This window comes from Gracilinanus agilis, chromosome 2 (genome assembly GCF_016433145.1).
Source record: "Gracilinanus agilis isolate LMUSP501 chromosome 2, AgileGrace, whole genome shotgun sequence".
NCBI classification, from domain to species: Eukaryota; Metazoa; Chordata; class Mammalia; order Didelphimorphia; family Didelphidae; genus Gracilinanus; species Gracilinanus agilis.
In genome coordinates, this window is record NC_058131.1 from 244,633,731 (window position 1) to 244,656,221 (window position 22,491).

A 22,491-nucleotide genomic window follows, 5' to 3' on the forward strand; every position below is an offset into this window, starting at 1 on the left:
CCACCCTGAAATTAATAGGCGATCCCTATTGATAGTTAACCTATTTTCTCTCTGACACCAGGATCCAGTTTTTTTTTTTTTTCCATGTAATTGGACTTCGGTGTCTAATATTACTTAATAGGGTGAAGCCTATTAAAGTGTCTTTCATAGCTAAGGGCTGACTATGGTCTTGGCTGGGGGCCTAGAGGGAGGTTGGGGGTCCCGGCTGGGAGAGGCCATTAAATACTTATTCTTTTCTCTCCCCCCTCCCGACCTTTTCTTTTAAAAAGTGCAGGAAATAAACAGATTGTAAAGCATATCCTTGGGTGTTCCAGGCAGGTAGAGCTGGGAGCAGAAGAGTGGAAGGGAAATTCTGCCTTGTTGGACTGGAGGGCCACCTCTGGAAACATCTGGAACACATTAGCTGGCCCCACTAATCACTACCCCCCCCCATTCAATCAGCTGGACTCCAGGGAAGGGGAGGGGAATGGATCCTTCGATCTTAGGTACACATCATTGCTTTGTTTGGTCTTAACCCTTCCCACAGCTCCCTAAATCCAAGGGGGCTGGAGGAGGAAGACTGGTTTGAGCCTCCCAAAGTCTGGCATCTCTCTTCCAGGCCAAGGAGCCGCTAGGACCAATGGGAAGAGGCATTTCCTCCATCCTACCTCTTTCCCCAATCCTAATCAGAATCTGCCTCCCCCACACCCCCCAGCCTTTCTCTGGCCCCATTTAATTAAAGTGACCCTTCAGGCCAGAGGCTGCTGCTGCTCTTTGGAGAGGGAACAAAAGGGGACCTCAGGAGAAGGACCAGGACACAAAGAGGCTCAAGGAATGCTGGAGCTGGAAGGCACTTTAGAACATAGAATATCAAAATTATAAAGAATCTTGGAACCAGGAATGTTAGGCCTGGAATGGACCTGAGACATCTTCTAGTCTGGCAGTTTCTGTCCAACTGGTAACTCTGCTTTGTAAAGCCTCGAGTCTTTGGCTGTAAGAGCACTGCCTCTATCAGGGCCGAGATGGCTCATTGTCAGGCCCCCAAAGCGGGGACTGGGAGCTTCCGATCCCTGTCGAATTCTGTTCTCTCTCAAAGGGGAAATTCTTTTTTTTTTTTCATTTTTATTTTGAATATCTTCCCATATTTACATGTTTCATGTTCTTTCCCTCTCCCCCAATCCCCACTAACCTCCTCATAGCTGACACACAATTCCACTGGGTTTTACATGTATCATTGATCAAGACCTAATTCCATATTATTGATAGTTGGACTAGAGTTATCGTTTAGTGTCTACATCCCCAGTAATAACCCCATCAGCCTATGTGTTCAAGCAGTTGTTTTTCTTCTGTGTTTCTCCTCCCACAGTTCTTCCTCTGAATGTGGCTAGTTTTCTTTCTCATAAGTCCCTCAGCCTTGCTCTGGATTCTTGCATGGCTGCTAGTTGAGAAGTCTGTTATGTTTGATTGTACCACAGTGTATCCGTCTCTGTGTACAATGTTCTCCTGGTTCTGCTCCTTTCACTCTGCACCAATTCCTGGAGGTCATTCCAGTTCACATGGAATTCCTCCAGTTCATTATTCCTCAAAGGGGAAATTCTTCAAATTGCCTCCCAGAGAATATGCCCGATGAACCTAGGGACTGGGCATTAAGAGAGTGGGAGGAAGTTAGAGGAACTCTGAATCTGGGAGGGAGAGAGAGAACAAGCATTTATTAAGCTCCTACTATGTGCCAGACATAGTGCAGAAACCTGAGGAAGGCAAAAGAATGTCCCTGCGCTTTAGGAGCTCACCATCTAAAGGAGACAACATGTGAACAAAATGTAGACATAGGATAAATGCTAATAATCAAGAGAGAGAAGGCGAGAGAAGGCACTAGAATGAAAAGGAATTGGGAAAAGTTTTTTGTAGAAGGCAGTTTTTAGCCAGGACTTGAATGAAGCCAGGAGGGAGAGTGGAGGAGGAGGAAGAGTATTGTTTAAAGAACAGTAAGGAGGACACTGTCACTGGATCTTCATGGAAGGAAGGGGGTGTAAGTTAGAAAAAGACAAGCAAGGTAGGGATTGGGAGGGCTAGGTTAGGAAGGATTTGTGATGTTGAACAGAACAGAGGATTCCGTATTTAGTCCGGAGGATAGGGATAGGGAACCATTGGAGTTTACTGAGTAGGAAAGTGACATGTTCAGACCTGTGTTTTTAGGAAAATCGCTAAGTAAAGTATAGACTGGAATGTGGCCAACAGACCAAATTGCAACAGTCCAGGCGTGAAGAGTAGTACGCTGGATAGAGCACCAGGCCTGGAGTCAGGAGGACCTGAGTTCAAATCTGACCTCAGACACTTCCTAGCTGTGTGACCCTGGGCAAATCGCTTAATCCTTTTTGCTTAGATCTTGTGGCTCTTCTATATTAGAACTGAAACTAAGACAAAAGTTAAGGGTTTAAAAAAATAGCCAAAAAAACATAGAAAACGAGGGGATGCCCATTGATTGGGGAATGGCTGAACAAATTGTGGTATCTGATGGTGGTAGAATACTATTGTGCTCAAAGGAATAATGAACTGGAGGAATTCCATGTGAACTGGAAAGACCTCCAGGAATTGATGCAGAGTGAAAGGAGCAGAACCAGAAGAACATTATACATAGAGACGGATAAACTGTGGCACAATTAAATGTAACAGACTTTTCTACTAGTAGCAATGCAATGACCTAGGACAATCCCGAGAAACTTATGAGAAAGAAAACTATCCACATCCAGAGAAAGAACTGTGGGAGCAGAAAGGCAGAAGAAAAACATAGGCTTGATCAAGTGGTTCAATGAGGATGTGATTTGGTTTGGGGGCTTTAAATGATCTATTGCAAATATGAATAATATGGAAATAGGTTTTGAACAATGATACATGTATAGCCCAGTGGAACTACTTGTCAGCTCCGGGAGTGGGTAGGGAAGAAAGGAGGGGAAAAAAAATCATGAATCATTTAACCATGGATTTATTCTAAATTAATAAATAAATTTTAAAAAAATAGCCAATGTGTAACGAGATCAGGGTGGTGGCAGCATCAGAGGAGAGGAGGAGACTTATTTGAAAGATGCCAAAGAAGAGAAATTGATAGGCTTTGGCAACAGATTGGATATGGGGTGGGTGAAAATTATGATTGAGGATGATGCTTAGATTGTGAGCTTGAGGGACAGAGAAGATGGTGGAGTCCTTGAGAGTAATTGGGAAATTTGAAAGGGTAGAAAGTTTATGGGAAAAGAAAGTTAATATTTGGACACGCTGCTGGGTTGAGGATGTCTATTGGACATCTCATATCTGAGAGGTGGTTGGAAGTCAGCAAAGAAGTACTCTGAAAGTCATCAGCATAGAGATGATAATCAAATCCATGGAAGCTGATGAGATCACCAAGTGAAATAGCATTGAGAGGGAAAAGGAGAGGTCCCAGGGCAGAGCCCTGAGGGACACCCACAGATAACCTTGAATCCAAGGTTAGCAGGTGTGACTAGGATGAAGATTCAGCCACAGAGACTGAGAAGGAACGGTCAAATAGGTGGAAGGAGAACCAGGAGAAAGTGGTGTCTGGAAACCTGCAGAGAAAAGAATACCAAGGAGGAGAGACTGACAAAGGTTGTGGGGAAAAGTTAAGAAGGTCGAGAATATGTCAAGTGATTTCCTTGTGGTTTCACTTATTATCTCAGTCACTTACTGAACTAAAAAACCCCTACGGACCTTTCTTTTCCTCTTTGTCTCCTATTACCAAGGTAAATTCTTTGAGGACAAGGACAGTCTTCCATTTCATTTCTGTATTCTCCACCTTAACACAATGTTTGGTACTTAGTAAGTACCTAATACATGTAGGGGTGCTCAGGGAGGTCCAACCTCCATGATGAGGGCTTCCCCAGCCCCTTTCAGGGCTGCCTCCTCCTTTGGTGTTCACATGGAACCCAGTTCTCACTTATAGCTCCAAGAAGCACGTGTGGCCATGCCCTGGGAAACCATCTTAGCTGATGGACTAAATCAGGTTGGGAGTAACCAATTGGCCTCAAAGCCATCACTGAGTTAGGGGAGAGTCTGCCCCACGACTTCCTCTGGTGGAAGAGGCAGATGAGAACATTTTGATCCAATAGCCATGAGGGTGGCTGAAGCAGGTGCTGTGGAGTGCTTAGAGCTTGGACAGACACTGAGGACGCCAAGGTCATCCACTGCATCCTGAGCCATCACCAGTCATTCGACTTCTGTCTTGCCACTGGACTTCCATGAATCTTTGTGCTACTCTGCCTCACTTAAATCTAATTTATGGGCAAGTCCAAACACATCACCAGTGATCATGTTGGTCTTCTGAGTATGAAAGGGCAACAATCAACCATTCATTCAACTAATTTTCTTTGGTTCAAGACCCTACTTTACCTTTTATATCCAATCAGTTCTCAAATCTTGTCAGTTCTTTCTCCATCACATCTCTGGAATCCATCCCACTTGCCTACTTCCCATTGACACCTGCCTGAATTGTGGCTCTAAAGAAGGGGAAGGTAACATGCTTATTAAGTTATGTGCCAGGCACATACATATCATTTGATCTTCACAACAACCATGAGAGAGAGCTTTTGTTCAGTCATTTCAGTCATACCTGACTCCTCATGACCCCATTTGGGATTTTCTTGGCAAAGATACTGGAGTGGTTTGCCACTTTCTTTCCCAGTTCATTTTACAGATGAGGAAACTGAGGCAAACAGGGTTAAGTGACTTGTCCAGAGTCACACAGCTAGAAAGTGTCTGAGGCCAGATTTGAACTCAGTCTTCCCGAGTCTTGACTCACTCAGCTGCTATTATTATCTCCATTTTACAGTTAAGGACATTGAGGCAGACAGAAGATAAGTGACTTGTCTGGGGCCACACTGTTAGGAACTGTCAGGCAGGATCTGAATTCTGACTCCAAACCTAACACTCTACTCCCCTCACCTCTCAAAAGCCTTCAAGACTGCCCAAAATCAACTTCATGCTATCTTACTTCTCCAGGCCATAGTAGATCAAATTCATATCTTGTCTTGGGAATTCTTGGCTTGTTTGGAGTTCATTAGATTTGGAGATGAGAGAGAACTTAGAATTCCTGGGGTTTAACTCTAGTTTTACCAGAAACTTGAGTCAAGGTTGTGGTTAGTTAATAGAATCAGAATTTGAATTCAAGACTGACTCAATCCTATTAGCACATAACTGACTTGAAAGCTGAACTGCTTTTGTCTTTCTTTGTATTGCCAGGGTTTAGCAAAGTGTTTGGTATATTATAGGAGCTTAATAAATGTTTGTTGATTGATTGAAAAGTCAGTAGAAGGCAGCTAGCTGGTTCAGTGGATAGAGAGCCAGACCTGGAGATGGAAGGTCCTGGATTCAAATGTCACTTCAGACACGTCTAGCTAGCTGGGCAAGTTCCTTAATCCTAATTGCTTAGCCTTTTTTGGAAGTTGAGGCACAGAGGCTGAGATGAGGCTGTGACTTGCCCAGTGTTAGCCCAATAGGTGTCTGAGGCTAGATTTGAACTCAAGTCTTCTTGACTAGACCCAGCACCTTACCACCTACCTGCCTCACTATACATTTGATTCAATACTATTATGCTGTTAGAAATGAGGAAACGAGAGCTTTTCATGAAGAAGTAGGGAGTCTGGTTTGATCTGGAGGGCCAGAAGAATAACTCTTACTTTAATATCGATACTGTAAAAAACAAACAAACCCAATTCTGATAGATTTAAGAACTCTGATCAATTAAACGATGAACCATTATGCTAGAAGACCAACAAAAAAGAAGTGGCCTCTTCATGATGGAGAGAAGTTGGACTACCATGCAGAGTAGGAAACATTAGACCGATTAACAAACTGATTTTGTCTGATTGTGTTTATGGTGTTTGCTATTTCTTTTTATCTATCTGAATTTTTTTTTTTTTTTTGGTGGGGAGGGAGAAGTGGAAGAGAGTAAAAATAAAGACTTTAATGGTTATTTTGTATGGTATATTTGCTATACTACTCCTCCCCCTTTCTTTTATTATTATTTATTTTTAAAAGTCTTATAGTCTGTCTTGAAACTGATACTAAGTATTGGTTCCAAGGCAAAAGGAAGATAAGAACTAGGCAATTGGGGTTAAGTGACTTGCCCAAGGTCACACAACTAAGAAGTATTTGAGACCACATTTGAACACAGGACCTCCAGTCTCCCAGTCTGGTTTTTCATCCCTGAGCCATCTAGCTGTTCCTATCTCTTCCCTCTCTTTCCTTTCCTTTCCTTTCCTTTCCTTTCCTTTCCTTTCCTTTCCTTTCCTTTCCTTTCCTTTCCTTTCCTTTCCTTTCCTTTCCTTTCCAACCCTTACCTTTCATCTTGGAGTCAATACTGTGTATTGGCTCCAAGGCAGAAGAGTGGTAAGGGTAGGCAGTGGGGGTCAAGTGACTTGCCCAGGGTCACACAGCTGGGAAGTGTCTGAGGCCAGATTTGAACCTAGGACTTCCCGTCTCTAGTCCTGGCTCTCAATCCACTGAGCTACCCAGCTGCCCCCCACTCTTTTCTTTTAAATGTTTGTTACAAATTATGGCTTGCTGAGCAGAAGAGGAGGGAGGGATGTCTTAAATATGAATATTATGTAAAAATAAAAGAGATCAATAAAGTGCATTATAAAGCATTTTTGTCTCTCTTTTTTTTTTTAAGAAGGAAAATTATTATTGCAGCTCCTTTCAGAATCTTGTTTAGGGAACACAGTCTCACATAAAAGTCACAGGCTATTAGAGCTATATTTCCAATACTGTATTGTATCAGTCATGCTTCCTGTTTCAAAGCAAAGCCAAGATGATCACTTTGATAGTTATCAACTTGGAGGTTCTAATTTCCTGAATTTATATGTAGAAATCTTTGCCAGAAGTGTCTCTTCCTAAAAAAGGGAAATTTCCAAATGCTGGTTGAGTAAAAGAATGAAACACTTTATTTGATACTTTCATTATATAAAAGAAAACATTTTCCCTTAAAGTGAAAAAAACAACAACCCCTAAGAAGTAAGGGTTGATTTTTCTATAAATAGTATGTTAAGGTGGAAAAACAATTATTTTTATCATTTTAATGATACCCAGAAAGTTCCTTGTACAAATGGAATAAAGCTTTTGTATTTTCCCACCAAATCTTTCCTTAAATCATTCCAAGATAAGTTGAGTTCAAGATATCTACAGGACATCTAGGTCGCCCTGTCAAATTCAAACATAACAACTTTTCCATGTTTTATACTGAAGGACAAGTTCAGCCTTTGAAATATTATTTTAAAAAAATCCAAATTTCTGTTGATTTCTTCACAAAAGACATTCTAAACCAGTAGATAGCAATTTTATTTTCTCTAGCCCAGAAGAAAATCAACAGGACACAGATAAGAGCCAAGAATAGAGGAAGAACTCTATTGAGCTTTGGAATGTTGGTGCATTGGATCAACCTAGGATTACCAAATCTAAATCTAAATCTCTCATTGTAATTGGGAAGCTGAATGCCATTCCTTCCATAATATATTGTCCTTGATATGCCAAGGAAGCCTCCACTGGTCTTTAGTGTTCTTGCTCATCTATCATAGCTCCAATGCTGAGAGGTTTCCAAGAGAAGTCATAAATGATTCCTCTGGTGATGAGAGAAATTAGCTACCATCTCCAGGATTTACACCGTCCTATTGGAAGGCACGTGCTTCCAGGGTGACTTCTTTAGCTTCAGATAGGGACAATGAAGAACTGTAAACCAGACAGGTGTATTGTTTCCACTTCAGAGACTCAAAGGCTCTCCAGGGCATCCTCTTGACCTTTGGACATCCAGGAGTAGCTATAACTTGTTTTTACATTACCTGCATTTCCCAATGAATCCCAGTCCCTGCCTCTTCCACTTCCCAGAGAGCCAGGCCTTATAAGGAAGAAAGAAAAAGGTGGGGAGGTGGGGAAGGTCAGCAAAATGAAGCAACATTTCCAAAAACTCTGACACTCTCTGAAGTGTTCCACACCTGGTCTTTCTCCTCTACGATAAAGGTGGGGAGAAAGTGTCTCTTCTTTGAGACCCGTGTTAATCAGTATAATTTTATAGTATTCAGTTTAAATTGTTTTGTCCATGTTCTTTTCATTTAAGGCCTTATATTTTTGTATATTTATTTTCATAGTTCTTACTTCATTTGCATCCGTTCATATAACTCTTCCCATAATTCTCTGTATTCATCATTTTCATAATTTCTCACAGCACTATAATATTTTACTACATTCCCCATTAGATTGTAAGTTTCTTCCTGAGGGAACTTTTTTTTCCTTGAGGGAACTTTTGCCCCTTTTTGTAGCCCAAGTGCTTAGCTAGAGCCTAGCACATATTATGTGCTTAATAAATGTTTATTGGTTGATTGATCCATTTACCACAATTTGTTTAGCCATTTCCCAATTAACGGACATCCTGCTTGTTTTCCAATTCTTTGGTGTAAATGGACATCAGACTATTTGATGTGAAAACTGTTGCCATAAATATTAAGTTATATGTATACATATATACATATCTATCTATCTACATGTATGTATGTATGTATATATATATATATAGAGAGAGAGAGAGAGAGAGAGAGAGAAAATCTTTTTTGTGGGAGGTGCAATTTAGAAAGGATATTGTTAAACTGGAAAATACTCAGAAGAAGCCAATATGTGTCTGAAAGGGTCTTGAGATTTTGTTTTATGACAATCTTTAGAAGGAAAAGATGTTTGGTTTGGATTTAGAAAAATTAAATTGAGCCACAAGTCTTGTCAAAGAGCTGACCTTGCCCAAGGCTTTCCACACTTCCTTTATGAACCACAAAGGCAGTCTTCCTTCCAGAGTATATCTGTTGTTCAGTTGTGTTCCCTTCTTTGCACTGCATGGACCCTACTTCCAGGGTTTTGTTTTTTTTATAAGGAAAAGTTTCAACACTTCCTTCTCCAATGGATTAAGGCAAATAGAGGTTAAGTGACTTACCCAGGGTCACATAGCTAGTAAGTGTTTGAGGTCAAATTTGAACTTAAGTCTTTCTGAGTGGTACAGGGGATAGTGTGCACTGGATATGGAGTCAGTCTCGCCTCGGACACTTACTAAGCTGTGTGACCCTGATCAAGTCACTTAAATCTGCTAACCTCAGTTTCCTCATCTGTAAAAATGAGTTGAAAAAAGAAATGGCAAAGGAGTCCAGTATCTTTACCCAGAAAACCCCAAATGGAATCACAGAATCAGACACTAATGAAACAACTGAACAAATTTTTGACTCCAGGCACAGAGCTCTATCCACTGAGCCATCTAGCGGCCCCAGGGTAGATCTGGGTACCCAATTATTTGTAATTCTATGATGTGAGCACAAAGACTTTACCTTATCTAAACCTTATCTCTTCCATGCTCTGCATACAGTAGGCACTGAATAATGAGTAATCTAATAAAATAAACAGTGATTAAGCACTTGTTACTGGCCAGGCACACCGTTTAGCCTGAGGGATAGAAGAGAATTAATAAAACACACACCTCCATTTAAGGAGTGTATGGTCTCATTGGAGGGCCCAGCAAAAGAGATAAGAAAAGAAGGAAATAAGTATTTTATCTATTCCTACAATGTGCCCCACTCTGGGAGAGCTGGGAAAGCCAGGCTTGGAGTGGGGAGGACCTGAGTTCAAATTTGACCTCAGACACTTCCCAGCTGTGTGACCCTGGGCAAGTCACTTGACCTCCATTGCCCAGCCCTTCCTGCTCTGAACCAATACACAGTATTGATTCCAAGAGGGAAGGGAAGGGTCCAAAAAACAAACAATGTACCAAGCATCTTGCTAAAGTGCTGTATAAATATTATATTAGATTCTCACAAGCATCCTGGCAGGTACATACCATTATTATTCTCGTTCTGCAGTTGAAGAAACAGGCAAAAAGAGGCTGAGTGAATTGCTTGGGGTCACACAGCTGGTCAGTTGGGGGTCAAATCTGAACTCACATCTTTGTGACTCCAGGCTCAGTGCTCTACCCATGAAGCCACCCTTTGGGACTCGGCGGCACTCAGACAATTAAGATGCTGCGAGGAGGAGCATCTTAACAGGATGAGAAATGTGGAGGTGTCCACTGTCTTCCTGAGGAAAGTAAGAACCTAGTGAAGGAAGGGAGACCTTTGACCTCCCCAGATAAGGATAACCCAGGAAAGGGAATAACAAAAAGGGCAGCAGTCACAAGATACAGGATGATGAAGGCTCCGGTGAGCAGCTCAAAGTGGCCCAAGGAGAAGAGGAAGGGACCTTGCAGATCCTCTGGTCCAACCCTCTGAGACTCATCTGAGGTCGGAGCAGCCGACTAGGGGTCTCTAAATCCAACGTGCTTTCCCGCACGCCACCGTCTCTCCAGAGAGAGTTTATTTTATTTTATTTTTTTTAATCCTTCCCTTCTGTGTTAAAATTAATACTGCGCCTTAGTTCCAAGGCAGAAGAACTGGGCAGTAGGAGTTAAGGGACTTGTCCAGAGTCACACAGGTAGGAAGTATCTGGGGCCACATTCGAACCCAGGTCTGGCTCCCAGGCCACCGAGCCACCTAGCTGCCCCTTCCTGAGAGAGTTTAGAGAGAAGTCACAAGGCTAGGATGGCTCAGGAAGGAAGAGGCTGGACCCGAGAAGGGACCCGAGCTGGGCTCTGAAGGAGGGCTAGGATTTAGGGCCACCGAAAAGGGCAGGAGGGTCCTGGATCCTCGTCTTGAATCGGGAAAAGTCCCAAGTGGATGTGTAAGACAGGACAGAAGCGAGCCAGGTCCAACTGAAGGAGAGGAATAGAGGGAAAGGAGCCGGAATAATCTGTGGGGCCAGCGGGAGTCCTTGCGAATACTTTCTTGGCATTTATGAGGCGCCTAAACTTTGGGTCTCAGAGACCTGCTCATACTTGCTTCATCACAGAATCTGAACTTGGACGCTTGACCCACTTTGGTCTGAAGAGAAGGCCAAGAGCGCCCAGCTCTACCGCCTCTGACCAGGGGGAAGCTTGCCAGCCTTTCTGAATGATTCAATCAGGGTCCATGTGCCCAGGAAAGGGTCTTGACTCCTAAATCAATCCAAATCAATGAATCGATTATTTAAATTTGATTAAAAATTTGCTGGGGGAGCAGCTGGGTAACTCAGTGGATTGAGAGTCAGGCCTAGAGACAGGAGGTCCTAGGTTCAAATCTGACCTCAGACACGTCCCAGCTGTGTGACCCTGGGCAAGTCACTTGACCCCCATTGCCCACCCTTACCACTCTTCTGCCTTGGAGCCAATACACAGAAGTTAAGGGTTAAAAAAAAAATTGCTGGGGACAGAATATCACACTAGCGTTGGCGAGAGTTACAAACTCTAGAAAAGTCGGTCACGGGTCCAGTCCTCAGAAGCAGACAGCACACCACAGAGAATATGAATAAATGCTTCAGAGGAGATGTCTGAGGAAGAAAAGTTCATTCCTACAGGTATTGGGGCAAGCCAGTGAAGACCCTGTAGGTGACTGACTTCCTTACCAAGTTCTGATTTGCAGGATTTCAGTGGGTAAGATTGTGGGGAGAGACCTGATAGATAAATGTGAACAAAGGTCCAGATATAGGAAAGTGGGGACTCTTCTGGCAGCCCTATTGAGTCTAATTTTCCTGGAATGTAATGCTTGCTCAGCCTTTGCACACAATAGATGCTTATTAAATTTCTGTGGAGGATTTTATTTTTTAAATCACTTTTTTGTTCTCAATTCTTTTCTCTTTTTATTTTTATTTTATTTTTTAAACCCTTACCTTCTGCTTTAGAATCAATACTGAGTATTAGTTCTAAGGCAGAAGAGTGGTAAGGTAGGCAATAGGGGTGAAGTGACTTGCCCGGGGTCACACAGCTGGGAAATGTCTGAGGCCACATTTGAACCTAGGATCTCCCGTTTCTAGGCCTGGCTCTCATTCCACCAAGCTACCCAGCTGCCCCCTTTTCTCTTTTCAATATCACTCATACTTCCCAAAGGCTCCCTCTATAGTATCCTTCTATATTATCATTTTAAAAATGAGATTTAATTTTTTTAAATGAATAGACCTTTTCTTTCCTCTCTTTGCCTCTCCCACTATTGAGGGAGGGGGGTGAGAAAGACAAGAAAAACAAAATTCTTTGAACAGAATTCTTCTTTGTATCAAATAAATGACAAATCCATACGTTGGCCCTGTCTGAAAATGTATTTTTTATTCCATGCTTCTTGTTCGGTCATTTAGCTGAGTTTTATTATGGTAACATTTGGGGTTTTCTTGGAGTGATTTCCCATTGCCTTCTCCAGTTCCATAGTTGCTATGCATAGGGTGTAAGGGATGTTCAGGCAGGACGAGCACCTCTGGCGTGAGAGCTTGCTGAGCTCTTTTGAGGGCTGCTCTCTCCCTGTGGTGTCCACCCCATGCTCACCAGGGACTCCCAGAAGCCAAGGCATGCACACTGGCCACTCCCATTAAACCACCTCAACAGATGGGCTAACCATTTTGATGGTAACCAACAGCCTTGGAACCCATCAGTCAGGTGGTCTACCCCAGGGATGCGAAGCCTTCCCCTGGCAGAATGGGGGAGGAGAAAGCTTCATTCCGATGGCCATGAAGCTGGCTGAAGCAGGCTCCATGGAGTGCTTGGAGCTTGGATAGACGTGGAAGGAACCAAGGTCATCCACCGCATCCCAAGCCATCACCAGGAGACTTTTGTCTTGCCACTGGACTTAGACGACTCTGGAAAAGAGAATAAGTTGACTTTGGGGAATTCTGCCTCATTTCAATCCAGTTTATGCACAAGTCAAAAGACATTACCAGTGATGTCATTCTAGTCCTTTTCCAGTAAGAAGGATGAGCACCTTCCATTTACTTTTTTTTTTTTTAACCCTTACCTTCTGCCTTAGATTTAATACTAAGTATTGGTTCCAATGTAGAAGAGGGTTAAGGGGCTTGGCAATTGGACTTAAGGACTTACTCAGGGTCTGGGCAAGTGTCTGAGGCCAAATTTGAACCCAGGAACTAGGTCTGGCTGGCAACCCACCGAGCCAGCTAGGTGTCCCACCAACCATCAATTCTTAGCTGATAGGCGCTTCATTGTTAAATGATCTCAGACTGCATTGATTGGCATTATGAAGTCTTTCCACATTGTTTTCCTTTACGTTATCATGGTTGTGAGGGTCAAATATGATATCTGTCAAGTGCTTTTCCAACCTCAAAGTACCATATACGTGCTAGCTCTTATATTTCTTATTTCTAATGGCAGAATAACACCACACTCTGTTTAGCTGCTCCCCAACTGAAGAACACCTCTGCTGATTCCAATTCTTTGCCACCACAAAAAGGTATTCTAAACAATTTTTTTTAAAACCCTTACCTTAACCCTTATGTCTTGGAGTCAATACTGTGTATTGGCCTCAAGGCAGAAGAGTGCTAAAGGTAGACAATGGGGGTCAAATGGCTTGCCCAGGATCACACAGCTGGGAAGTGTCTGAGGGCAGATTGGAACCTCCCATCTCTGGGTCTGGCTCTCAATCCACTGAGCCACCCAGCTGCCCCCTAAACATTTTTTTTTTAATAGAAGAACCTTTCTCTCCATCTTTTCCCTCCATCACATATATGGTTAGTAGTGGTACTGCTGGGTCAAAAGGTGCTTAAGTTGATAGACTTTTTTTGCCACAGTCCTCATGTTGGGCACACATTGCCGATCCCCTAAAGGCACAGAAACATGGTAGTCCAAAAGGATAAGCCAGTGGGCAGTCAGGCATTCCCAAGGTCTCCAAGTTCCTGTGACTGATCTAGAAGGACTTCCAACTGAGGAGTGATAGTCATGAGGGACTGGTGGGGAGTGGGGAATGGCTCATCCCACAGAACTCCACACTGGACCATCTGAGAGTGGACCAGCATGATGATGGCTTATGTGGCAGCTACTGTCCTGATGTCTGTGAGCTAAAGATCAAGTTAGGAGAAGAGGAGAGTTTTTAACCAGATGCGCTAGAGAGGTGAGTGAGCTGGGTCCAGTTGGAGGAATAGGAAGCAGATCAGGCCCAAACAAGAGGGTGGTGGTGTGTAAATGGAATTAGCTCGAGCCCATTAATAGTCAAAAATCTACTCAACCTAGGCATGCTAATGATGTCACCCTAACCTCCCTTAGTGGGGAGGGGAGACGAGTTACCCACACGTGACAATAAGTAACAAATCAAGAATAAGGGACTGCGGGGGCAGCTGGGTAGCTCAGTGGAGTGAGAGTCAGGCCTAGAGACCTCCTGGTCCTAGGTTCAAAACCAGCCTCAGCCACTTCCCAGCTGTGTGACCCTGGGCAAGTCACTTGACCCCCATTGCCCACCCTTACCAATCTTCCACCTATGAGACAATACACTGAAGTACAAGGGTTAAAAAAAAAAAAAAAAGGAATAAGGGACTGCCCTTTGGGCAGTCCAAATCAATGTAGAAACTGCCATTTGTCCATTTGAATGAGAGGTGGACCACAGGAAGTGATGAAAGACACGATCTCTTTAAGTAAGTTAGTGAACTTCCTGTGGGGGCAGTTTGCGTCTCAAACTGAGAGCAGAAGCATCTCCTGAGACCACAGACAGCTTACGCTCTGTATTGTCACGTGGGTAAGTTAGGCTGACTTCCTTGGCCTAGCTGGGCCATTTCTAAACTCTGCCTATCTGGCTGTTAGGCCTTGCGGCTTGCAGCTTCATTTATTTAGCCTTTAACCTTCTCTCTCTGTCTTGGCTTTGGCCTGGACTAGCCTCTCCCTTTCTCCTTATTCCTACTTTTACCTACCAGATTGTAAATAAACTCCTCAACCCGATGCTGACTTGGGTCTGATTTAATTACGGAATCAACCTGAATTGTTGATTCCTGGCAGCCACATATTTTAATATATATCTATAAATGCCTAATTTTTCCTTCTTACAGTGGTGAATGAGAAGATCTAGCTCCAGTTCACAGTGTCATCTGCTATACCCCTTCCTCTTGTAGAGATGGACATGCTTCCCTTGACCTGTCTGACTACTTACTTCCTATTTCCTCCCCAGTCTAGTAGAAGGAAGGGTTGGGGTCAGAAAGCTGTTTGTTACCTCAGCTACCACTCAAAGCAAGGGGAATTCTGGAAGCTCTGTTCCTTTGATTGCTTATTTTTGTTTCTATGCTATGTGAAGCTATCATTAAAAATCAGGTGGCCATCTACCATGGAGTTGTTGGCCTATGAATGTATGGAATGGGATGGCTAGGTGAATTGAAACCTAGCAGGGATGAAAGAAACCCAATCTGAATGGAGGTCCAGTCTGAGAGACTAGGTTTGCTATTAAAAAATAATCTCCCAGGAGCAACTAGGTGACTCAGTGGATAGAGCACCAGACCCGAAGATGGGAAGTCCTGGGTTCAAATCTTGGATTTGGGATCTTGGGATACTTCCTAGCTGTGTGACCCTGGGCAAATTGCTTCATCCCCATTTGCCTAGTCCTTACCTCTCTTCTGCCTCGGAACCCATTCTTATTATCTATTCTAAGGCAAAAAGTAAGAGTTAAAAAAAATCTTTCAGAATGCATATGCATATTTAAGTAGTCATATAATATTCCTTCGCTATTCCAATTGAATGAGAAGAGACAGAAAAGAGTAACAGAAAAAGAAAGAGGCAACAAGATGGTGGGGGGAGTTTGATGCTGTTTTGCCTCAGCGTGTCTTGACTCTGAGGCTAAATCTTGATGGTGCTATTTGTCTTGCCAGATATTGAGATCTCTTAACACACACAGACATACAGACACAGATACAGTCATACACAATGAAGTTCTTGTCTTTAATGGGTTCTGCACTTTGGGGGTATCAGTTTATAATAATTCAGAGTTAACTTCCAGAAGAGTTGGACCAATTCCCAGCTATCTGGGGTGTATGGGGTTCAAGCAGGGTTAGCATCCCTGGTGTGAGGGCTTGCTGAGCCCTTTTCAGGGCTATTCATCCACCTCTGGTGTCCATCTGTCACTTCACTCTTGCCTGTGGTTCCAAGAAGCTACAGCTCATACAGTGGCCATCCCCTAGAAAACTGTCTTAGCAGATGGGCTAAGCCAGGTTGAGGTAAGAAAGGATCCACACACCTGTCAGTGAGTTAAGGGGATGTCAAGCAGATGAAGTTGTCCCCCAATGCAATAGGCTGATAAGAACAATTTTTCCCAAATGGCCATGAAGGTGGCTGAAGCAGGTGCTGGGCAGTGCTTAGAGCTTGGGCAGACACAGAAGATATCCACGTCATCCTCTGCATCCCAAACCATTACTAGTAGTTTTGACTTTTATCTTGCTGTTGGACTTTGATGATTCTGACAGAGAGGCTGACAGTCTGTGCAGCTCTGTCTCACCTAAATTCAATTCATGTTCAAGTAAAAACATCACTCATTTGGGATGGTTTTCTTGGCAAATGAAGGATGCATGACAGCAACAACCTGTAGGGCTGTCTTCCCAACATACTTCCAATACACCTTTGTTCCCTTTGTTATTTCCCCCAACATGGTGAAGATGAGGTAAGACCTCAGAGCTGTTTTAATTTACATTTCATTTGCTATTAGTAGTTGGTGGTTGATAGCTTATATATCATTTTCTGAAAATTGTCTGTTCATCCTATCCTTTGATCACCTATCCAGCAGGGAGTAGTTCTTGTGGAAGTGTATATGTATGTGTTTATATACTATAATTTATGTACATATATGCTATCATTTCACATGTAGTATAGTTTAGCTATGTTAGAGTTCATATATATTATTTATGTATGTTTAGAAACTAAAGTTCACATATAAAATATAACATGTACATATTATAGAAAATGTATATTACATATAATACATATACTTATGTGTATGAATTCTCTGTATTTTTTTATATCAAACCTGTATTTTTTGTCAAAGATTCTTTTTTCTCCAATTAGTTGCTACTCTTCTTATTCCAGCTGCATTGATTTTGTTCATGCAGAACAATGTTTCTTGTTGTGAACAGATACTAGTATGGGAGGAAGAAAGGGGTCATGTCTTAGGGCTAAGACAGAGAAACCACTTCTCTTCCTACAAATCTTATTACCTGGAAGAAATCTTCTCTGACTAGTCACCCCCAGACACAATCACTTTATAGAAACCTGGAATCTTAGAATGTCTAGGATGTTAGAGCCAGAAGGAGACCTCGAATGTGGGAACTGGATGAGAGCTAGAGCATAGAACAGAATGTCAGAGGATGTAAAACATTAGAGCTGGAAGGGAACTTGGAACATGACACATCTGAGCTGGCAGAGCCCTCAGAAAATAGTGCATCGAATGCCAGATATGCCGGAGCTAGAAATGACCTCAGAACAAAGAGCGAAATGGTAGGAAGGCTTGTAGGACATAGAATATCATAAGAGAAGGGTTCCATGTAAAGACATTTGGCAGTCAGGAGGCCCAGTCGATATAGTGCTTGGCGTGGAATCAGAAGGATCTGAGTTCACTATGTAACTCTGGACAAATCATTTAACTTCTGTCTGGCTCAGTTTCCTCAACTGTTAAATAGGGATCTTAAAAGTACCTACGGATCAGATGCAATAATGCCTAATAACCTTTTTTCTTCCTTAGAGACCAGTTATTCCAATTCCTGGTTTTCCAAAGGGGGAAACTGAGGACTGGAGAAGTTGAAAATGCTTTGCAAAGTACTATGTAAATGTTATTTTTGTTATTATTATGAGCTGGAGAAGGAAATGACAAGCCACTCCAATGTGTTATTATGTGCCCTAAAGTCACACGGTAAATTAATGGCTTGGTGAGGATCAGAACAGATCTCTGGACCATCAACGAAAGGATCTTTTTACTGAACCATCTTGCTTTTTGGTTCATTTTGTGTAATTAGAATTTTGTACCCTAGGACTTCATTTCCCAGGATCCTACTTTTGTCCCCACCTTATATACTTACATTTTGTAGATAAAAGTTTGTGTAATCCTACCTTTTTTTTTTTTTTTTTTTTTTTTTTTGCCATCTTGCTTTCTTCTCCTGCTATCGAGGCTAGGAAAAGTTTTCTTTACTCAGCTTTTTCTATTTCCTCAACTCAAGTGATTATTAACAAATCTTATGAAATAGAATACTTGGAGTTATTGGATATTAATTTTAATCTTACATGTTGTTCCTGCTAATCAGGGCAGGAGAACTTTCCTAAATCTTGTTCATGCACAGGTTCTATTCCCCAACTATGGAAACAACTTCCTCAGACAGGGAGCTAACCTTTCTCTTACCCTCCTTCCTTTTGCCCCATCACTCCCTCCACACATACAAAAAAAGTGACTAGGCAAACTCTGTCCATACGCCGGGGTTCCATGCCTAAAGGATTCCCTGGGCTGAAGCTGGCCTTTGACCATCCATAATTTGAAAGGTTCCTTAGGAATATTGAGGAAAATGCTCCTAGATGGTTCCCAGAGACCCACCTTTAAACTCTTTCCAGGGGACAGGATGCTGATAGTAGACTGGGGAGTGCAACTGTCCAGTCCACCTTATTTTTGCCTTGGCCAAGATTCTAGGCATCAGCTGGCAAGGGAATGGAGAGAAGATGGAGATGGTCTGAGTTATCCCAGGCTAGCATACAAGGTTCCAGGCCAGCTTTATATCAGTCTCTCTTACCTGCTTTAATAAATATCTCCCCTCTTGGAAATCTGGCTTGCTCCTATGTTCTAATCTGTCATCTTCCCAAACTCCTCCAGTGATTTCCAATTGCCCACTGGAAGAACGTTGCCTATTGTCTATGCATGTGATGTTATACGTGGATCTGCCTATGGCTTCCCATTTGTCTGGTTTCTCTTTTTTTTTTTCTTTTTTTTCTGTTTTATAGAATTATAGATTTAGAGCTAGAAGGGACCTTTGAAGCCATGAATTTTGCAGATGAGGAAACTGAGGCACAGGGCAGTTAAGTGACTTGCCTCTGGTCAAACACTCTGCAGGAGTGCCCAGTGGGCAAATTCAAGCTATCTATGAGTCCCTACATTAGCAGAGGGAGGAAATGTTTCCCTTGGGTGGCTGGACAGAGGGATGGAGCATGCAAAATATGTCCTCCATTGGGGAGCAGCTCCCAGAGTGCTGGCTCTGCAAGCATGCCACATTTTTGTCAACACAGCTCTAGGGCCATATTTAATTTCTTTTTCAGTTTGATTCTCCAAAATTTATGTAGCATATTTAATCCACTGGGCCACCTAACTGCCCTCTTCTTGATTGCTGCCACTGCTTCTACCACTACTATGATCTACGACAACCATGATCCCTCAACACTATTCTTTTTTATTTTATTTCTGTTTTTTAAATTTAATCTAATGTGTATTTTATTTTATTATTTTATAATCATTTAATTTATAGTTTATTTCTGTCCTATCCTTCTTTCAAACAGCTGAACAGAGCAGTGAATAGAGGACTAGGCCTGGAGTCAGGAAGACCTGAGTTCAAATTTGACCTCAGACGCTTACTAGTTTTGTGAGCCAGACACCATCTATGCCAGTGATTCCCAAAGTGGGCGCCACTGCCCCCTGGTGGGTGCTGCAGCGATTCAGGGAAGCAGTGATGGCCACAGGTGCATTTATCTTTCCTATTAATTGCTATTAAAATTTTTTAAAAATTAATTTCCAGGGGGCTAAGTAATATTTTTTCTGGAAAGGGGGCAATAGGCCGAAAAAGTTTGGGAACCACTGGTCTATGCCCAAGTTTTCTTATCCATAAAATGAGCCGGAGAAGGAAAGGGCCAATCACTCCAGTATCTTTGCCAAGAAACCCCCCTCCTGGGGGTCATGGAGTGACTTCCCTTGCCCTGCATACTGTCTCCTGGGTGTCCAGGGCCTCTGACACACTATCTGGCTCAACAGCCTCCCGGAGGGGTCTAAGTTTCACTCCCTAGACGCTGGATGGGGGGAGGACGGGAGGTAGGAATGGTGGGTGCTCCTTCCCTGGATCCCCAGGAGTGGGCAGGGCAGGGGCCCCGGGACGCCTGGCCTCAGAGCAGGGAGCGGGGGGCTCCTTCCTCCCTGGATCCCAGCCCTGTCGGAGCTGGTGCCCCCCAAAGGCCATTGGGTGGCGGGTCCTGCTTGCGGAGGGGCCCTGGGGGAGAGCGTGTTCCGGTCCTGGCTGCCGGGAGGGAACAGGGCCTGGGGAATGAGCCGGGCCGCTGGCTGCCCCCTAGGAAGCGGCTCACATTTCTGAGCGAGGCCCTGGCCTAATTATCCCGCCTCTCTTTCCACCTCCAAATTTTCCACGCAGGGTTAGCCCGGCGACATGCTGTCTGTACCCTCCATAAAGACGGCCGTGTTGAACATTCGTCTCGTTGGCTGACAGCATGCTTGGATGGAGGCGGGCAGGCGGCGGGGGGCCCTGGAGGCTGGGGCTGGGGGTGGGGGGAGCTGGGCAAGGGCCTGGGCTATGTCATGACTCAATTAGCTCTCTGCTTCCTTCCAGAGCCTGAGGACCTCCCCCCAAACCTCTGGACTTTGTGCCTCTACCCAGGGATACTGATGCCCCTTTCTTCCTGGAAAAGCACAATTTCCACCCTTGTTTCTGAGGAAATGCCTTGTGCCTTCTGCCAGTCATTGAACCAGAGAAGTGCAAAGGCCCTTAGAACATGGAACAACCTGAATGGTAGAACTGAGGGGGAATTTAGAAGGGGGGTCTTAGGACGCAGGAGCCAGAATGTCAGCCATGGTGTGGTTCTTGTAACCAGTTCAAGCCCATCATTTAAAAAAAAAAAAAGGAGAGGGGACGGCAAGGTGGCTCAGTGGATGGAGAGCTAGGTCTAGAGACAGGAGGTCCTGGGTTCAAATGTGATCTCAGACACTTCCTAGCTGGGTGACCCTGGGCAAGTCACTTAATCCCCACTGCCTAGCTTATTGTTCTTCTGCTTTAGAATACACAGGATTGATTCCAAGACAGAAGGTAAAGGCTTTAAAAAAAAAAAAAAGGAAAAAATGGGGTCTAGAAAAAAGGAAGTGATTGGCCTAGGGCCATTTTGAAGAATATAGAGGAATTATGAAAGAGCTCTGGAACTGCTTGACCCCGTTCTATGGTCCCTCATGGCAGCAGGAAAGGAAAAGAAGGTGGTTACTCCCATTTTACAGACAGAGAAACTGAAGAGAAATTTGTGAGGAAGGGAACTGATTTGGGGAAAAAAACTCAGGTTTCCTAAAGCCCATTAGACTTCCTCGCAATTAAAGAAGCAATGTAACACGACCCAGCAGGCCTAGAAGAAATGGGATCCACAGACCTTCTGGAAGCACGATATCCCTGTCTTAGGCGGTCAGATCTTTCTGGAGGGCAGACGTGCCCATGCTCTCTCCTTGGAGAAGCTTTGTACAGTGGGGAGGAGGTAGGAGGGGCGAGGGGGTGATGCGGGGGTGCCCATTAGGGCCTAGAAAGAAGAGGGACAAATCAGGGTTCTTGAAGGAGATGGGAAAGGGGGAAATGTGAATTAGAACTTTGTTGTGTAGGATCAAAGGAGGAGAGAGGTTAGCTGAAGGAAGGAAAAGGAGAGAAGAGAAGAGGGGACTCAGAAGCCAGAATTGCCATCCCTCCTCACCCTACCCCCATCTCAGACCATGGGGCCGAGGGAAGATTATTTCCAGTTTGATGGGAAAACCAAAGTTCTGCTTGGGGAGTGGGGGAAGTAGACCGGAGCCAACTAGGAGCCAGGAGAGTGAGAAATGTCTCACATTGTAAAAGGCTGTGGCCCAGGGCCCTCGCTTTAAGCCCTGGGACTGGAGCCCTGGAATAGCTCTCCGACTTCTGGGTTTGGGGGGAAGGGCTGGGCATTTGGCTTACTTTGGGCTGGATTAGCTGGGAAGAGCCCAGGGCCAGGAGGAGCCCAAGCATCCTCAGAGCCAGTCTGCGCATGGTGCCCCGAGCCTGGATGATGGCAGAGGTGGTTGGGGGCCAGAAGCAGTACTCCAAGGCAGCTCTCCCGACTTACAGAGCCCCAAGTCTCCTCCAGGGCACCCTGCTGCCCTGCCATGCTAAATGGAGAGCCCATCAGTTCAGCCCCACATGTCACTAAAGCCTTCATGATATCAGCTTCCAACACAGACAAAGCTATACAGATCCAATGGAAAACATAAATAACTGAGTGATACCTAGGGAACATGGAAATAGATTTGATTGGGTGCCACGGAGTGTACAAGTAAAAGCTACTTCTTCAATGCAGAAAAAAAAAATTTGTGTCGATGTCTGATGGAGTTTTTAGTATATTAACTCAATTTATCATATCTTTTGGGAATCAGGCAATAATCTTGGCAAAGACATAGGGCTGGCTTGCCATTTCCTTCTCCAGCTCATTTGACAGATGAAGAAACAGAGGCAAACAGGGTAAAGTGACTTGCCCAGGGTCACACAGCTAGTATTGTCTGAGGTCGCCTTCAAACTCGTCTTCCTGACTTTACATTCAGTGTTCTATACACTGGGCCCCATTAGTAATAGCTAATGTTTCTTTTTCTTTTTCTTTTTCCTTTCCTTCCTTCCTTCCTTCCTTCCTTCCTTCCTTCCTTCCTTCCTTCCTTCCTT

At 43.8% G+C, this 22,491-nt stretch overlaps 1 pseudogene; it reads right to left on the bottom strand.

The window, feature by feature from the left end:
- Positions 1–7,419: 7,419 nt before the first annotated feature.
- On the bottom strand, positions 7,420–13,311 carry LOC123233547 (annotated as a pseudogene).
- Positions 13,312–22,491: the final 9,180 nt, after the last annotated feature.